General features: G+C 42.7%; 1 long non-coding RNA gene across 1 annotated transcript; it reads left to right on the plus strand.

Annotated features, from left to right (window-relative positions):
* The first annotated feature begins 567 nt into the window (after positions 1–567).
* On the plus strand, positions 568–2,001 carry LOC124659398. Its single transcript, XR_006989560.1, has 3 exons — positions 568–688; positions 1,479–1,580; positions 1,887–2,001. It is a non-coding gene; the product is annotated as an uncharacterized LOC124659398 (long non-coding RNA).
* Positions 2,002–5,158: the final 3,157 nt, after the last annotated feature.

Consider the following 5,158-nt stretch of genomic DNA (forward strand, 5'->3'; position numbering starts at 1 on the left):
TGGGCAGGTACTGCTTGGACCTTTTTGAAGTTTTAAATGTACTGCAAGTTGGGGATCTTTCTTTTTTGTTCTTCCCATGTTTTGTTGTTTTCATGTATTGCGGGTGCACAGTGAGGGTCGATGCTATCGTCAAGAAGCAAAGGGATCAACATGCATTAGTGTGTCCAGAATATTAAGATGTGAGTTCCAATATATTCTCACATGAGAATATTTTTTCTAGGATCCATTTTTCATCATAATCCAATTGTTTTTCAACGAGATTGTGATTCCTTAGTCCCTATCATTTGTTTGACCCACATTGACAATTAAACTCTTGGTGGTTGATTCCAATTGTTCCATGCAAAAGTTAATTCTCCTCTACTGAATTTATGTGGTTAATTAAGGTAATTCTTTTACCTTTCTGCATTTGCTCCTCATGCAGACGGTACCTATACCCAGATTCATAAGACATGTTTTGGCTTCTAAAAATCATTTTTGTTGTGATGCAGTCTGTTGAGGTGTCTCCTATGTCATTTATAAGATTTTTACTATTGATGGGATATTTGTGCCCTTAGCCTGGTCGCCCTCCGGCGGCTCATGCAGCATTTTGTTTGGCCTTGGTTTGTCAAGTTTAAGGAGGATGACGGCGTGTGGCACATTGTATTCCTCCGACAGCTCTTCTCCTTTGGTTACTTGATTTGTAAATGAGGTATGCCATTTCACTTCTCTTTTTCGGTTCATGCAAAGTTCAGTACAGTCTGGAGACAAGAAAGATAACAGGTATAAATGGAAGCAAATTACGAATTTGGACAACACATTGTAGGGAGAATTCTAATGCAGATTATTGTATAAAAATTTAAAATTATCATAGTTTATAAGCAGCACTAAAAAATTCCACTAATTTTTATTTGTTCTTTCTTTTATATATTGAATACCAGTCTGCATATGGCTGGAGAAATGGCCCAGTAAATCAGCTTTTGTTAGACTTGGTGGTGAAGGAGATTGGTCCTATCAATTTAAGGAGCTAGCTTTACTCAGGATATACCGTTTTCGTGTATAGTTTTTAACTATGCTTCCCTGGCTAAGAATGTCACATATTGTCTGTATATAGCTGGTGGTTCAATGGTGGGAACCATACATGAAACCTTCCTTGCAATATACGTTTCCCTTTGCTATGTAGAATGCCTGATGCCCTGCAAGATTTGTTTGTGTGGTGCTTTCTTCTAGATTCTTATTATCTGTATTGATAATGCCACTGTATTTCTGCCTTTGTAGCTGAAGATAGCGGATTGTGTGGACCGAATTCTGAGTATGTTGCATTAGTGGCATGTGATAGAAATAGCATATTGTTATCATCTTGAAACAGTAGCAGAGTGTTCCCAGTGTAGCCCCTGGACCAAAATGTACATTGAGGTTAGCTATCTTGAATGGTACTTCTTTCGTTCCTCTGCATGCTTTCGCTTTGTTGCTTAAAAACGTAAGCCTGTTGTTCTTTTCAGGAGCCGGTCATTTTAGTACAGAGAGATGACGGCTTGAGATATGGGCCCAGCACCATCATTGGCCGCAAGAATTTGCTCCCTAGAAGCGGAAATGTCAACATGGTAGCCTGCAACCACCTCTTCTTTATTATGAATACTTCTATTTATGTTTAGACATATCTCATACTTTCACGATTAATTGAACTATGTATCTAGCTTAATTAATCGATGCACACATCAGATGAATATTCTCCCATGATACATGTAAATTTGATTTTCTGTCTATGATGGATAATGAGGCTGAATTACTTAATGATGACTGATGGTATTGTGTACTTGCTGCAGATAATAGAAAAGTAAAATTTCTTGAATTATCCATTTTAGTACAGATTTAGTTGTAGAATTCTAATTGGTTGTGTTAAATTGCAGCATATTTTCCCATCACGTGACGAATTGATAAAAGCACAATATTTTGGATGTCCATGCAATCCAACAATTGAATGCACTATTTTGCTCACCCATGAGAAGCAACCAAAGATCATACATGCAGGTATTCTCTCTACCACTCTCTCCCTCGAACCTCTCTCAAGTTCTCTCTCTAATCGCTATACAAATATTTCTAGGTGTATAGTTGATAGATATTTCTTATGAGCATCTTTAAGGGTGTTTATCTAAATAGTAAGGTCATGAGAAATTTGACGTCCGCTATTTTCTCCTCTGCGTGCTGCCTTACTTGATTTTAGTGTTGGTTATTCCTTTCACCGAGGGTGCACTTTGTTTATGGAATGAAGCATGCAATGATTCTGGCAAATTGGTTGAGGCCTTGAGGGTCTGGAGGAAGTAGAAGAAATAATTAACCAGTGGCTAAATTATCTCCACTAAGAAGCATATACATAGTGTGTTATGGAAGTTAATAGGTGTACATGTGTCCCCTCTGGTCATTTGCACTGTATAAGGTAGGCTGTTTGCATGCTATCAAAAAAAAAATATATATATAAAATTTTAGTCATATAGGGCAAGCCATATCTCTTCTCTTAGTATACTGAAGATAAAGTAATGGTCTTAGATTTTTTTTTTACTTGAATCCTCACGGGGTCAGATCTTGCATCTTCCCTTTTCGATAAAATTCGGTTCTTTCCCAAATGTAGTATCTCAAACTAAGATTACAAAGCTTCACTTTGTTTGATGGTGTACAAATTCTTCAGGTCGGTTAGAAGGACCCTCTCATCATTATATTAGGCTTCCAACTTTACAAAGCTTCCAACTGTTTAATCTTGTGCGTATCTCTGCTAGCGGACAGTTAGGTTTAGGCTTTATTCATTTCTAGCTGTACGTTTCAAATCATGTTAACAAGTTCAGTTTATAGGAGGTTTAGAAGTTGTCACAGTCATTTGCAGCAATTTGGGTTAGGCTTTAGGTTCTGGATTTTAATCTTTCATTGGTTCTAATTTCTTATGTCGTGCAGCATATATACTATTGATTTTCTCAGTGTGGGTGGCTTGCGGTCCATGTTCAGGGGCTCGGTTGATGAGATCACCGCCACGCCAGGTACCGGCATCAAGGATCTCAAATAGGAAGGCTTCTAGGGAGCAGGTATTTTCTGGCCACTACGTTTAGATATTTGAGAATAGGCGTAAATTGAGTGAACCTCTTGTTGCTAAGAACATGTACTCTCTCTGGATTTCTGATGCTATTGTTTTTCATTGGTTTGCTCCTCCGCAATTTTAAATACCCACTTGTCAAACAGAGTCATAGATACACTGAAATGTCCATCCCCATATATGAGCAGTAACGTAGGTACGAGGTGCTAGATTTTTTCCTGTACATCATATGTCGGGAGAATCATCCATCTGTTTGTATCTTACATCTAACTATCGCAGTTGGGTAGAACAGTATGAACTATTCATGTATGTATTTGCATATTGATCTAGCTCTGAGGGCTGATGCTATGGACTTGTGAAAGATCGAGATGTCGCCTAGAGGGGGGGGGGGTGAATAGGCAATTACAAACTCTTGCGGATTTGTCTTGTAAGAATGCGGAATTAAACTATCGTTTAGTTTACAAGCACAAACCCTAAATATGCTAAGCTCAACTAAATGTAACAATAGCAACTAGAGCTAAGCAAGATAGGCACAAGATATATGTAGCACAAGTGATAGCAAGATATATGTACTTCAAGCACGATGGCTATCACAAGGAAAGAGAGCTCGGGTATAGAAATAACCGAGGCACGCGGAGACGAGGATGTATTCCCGTGTTCCCTTGCTTTGCAACAAGGTACGTCACGTTTGGAGGAGTGGAGGTCCCACGAAGGATTCCCCGCGCCACGAAGGCTCACCCTATTCTCCGAACCACACCCACGAAGGATAATGGCCCTTTCCTTATGGTTAGCTTTTCCTCCGCTCCGGAGATGGCAAGCTCCACAACCACTTCACAAGCTCCACGAAGGAGAAGCCCGGGCCTCTTCACAATCTTCTTGAAGAGATCACCGGAGCACCAATCACCAAGCCAACTAGGAGGTCACCCTCCAAGAGTAACAAGCTCACGGTCTCTCACTCGAACAAATCGTGGTGGAGAGCTCAACACTATGCAATGATGCAAAGCAAGAACACCGGAGGTGTTCAAGTCCTTCACACTCAAATCCCACCAAAGCAACGAATGCTAGGATGAGATTGGAGAGGAAGAACAAGGGGAAAGTCAACTAAAGACTCCAAGATCTAGATCCCAAGAGATTCCCTCACTTAGAGAAGAAATGGTTTGGTGGAAGTGTAGATCTAGATCTCCTCTCTCAAATCCTCAAATATGAGCAAGAATCATGGGGGGGAACAAGAGAGAGAGCAACTTCTTCAAATGCAACAATGGAGGTGAGAGAAAGGGGAAGAAGTGCTTGTCTCAAGGTGGAAGAAGGTCTATTTATAGCTAGGAGCAAATAAAACCGTTGGGGGAAAAAAGACAAGAGAAAGGGAAGAAAATCGGGCTAAAAAACACAGCCTAGCCGGCCAGCAGGCCGGCCGACGCGGAGGCCTGGGCTGGGGAGGCCGGTCAGGCGTCCGGTCGGGCCGGCCCACCGACCGGACGAGGCAGAGGCAGCTGCTGGGCGGCGGATTGGCTCAGGCCGCGCGGGGGAAGCCAGCCCGCATGGGCCTGGCGCGGTGAGGCGGCCTGGTGGGGGATCCGGTTGGGCCGGGAAGGCAGCCGGGCTGGGGAGGTGCGGTCCGGCACCTGGGCCGGTTGGGGCGGCGGCCCGGTCGGACCGGAGGTGGAGCTGGGCTGCCCGGCGCGTGGGCCGGTGGCCGCCCGGTCGACCGGGTGGGCCGGCGAGCAGCCCGGCGGACCGGTCGCCAACCGGCTGCCCTTCCTCCTATTTTTCTTTTTCCTTTTATATTTTCTCTTTTTCCTTTTTCTTTAATAACTATTGCTCCCGAACTCCGATTGATATGAAACCAATTTTGTTGGAAAGATAACGACGAACTGGAAATATGGAGACTCCTCACATAACATTTTTAGATGATTTTAGAGAGGGAGTCTCCCACCGTCAAGAAACGGTAAAGACGTCCAAACTCGAAAACGCAATAGAAGATGCATGCGGATTCCGTTTTCGATGAACTTGGGCTTGTTGTAAAGCTAGCAACAAGCTCAAGAACCTCACACGAGAGAAACACCAAGAAGCAATAAGGATATGCAAAGTATGCAAAGGGTT

Source organism: Lolium rigidum, chromosome 6, assembly GCF_022539505.1.
Source record: "Lolium rigidum isolate FL_2022 chromosome 6, APGP_CSIRO_Lrig_0.1, whole genome shotgun sequence".
In the NCBI taxonomy this organism is placed as follows: Eukaryota; Viridiplantae; Streptophyta; class Magnoliopsida; order Poales; family Poaceae; genus Lolium; species Lolium rigidum.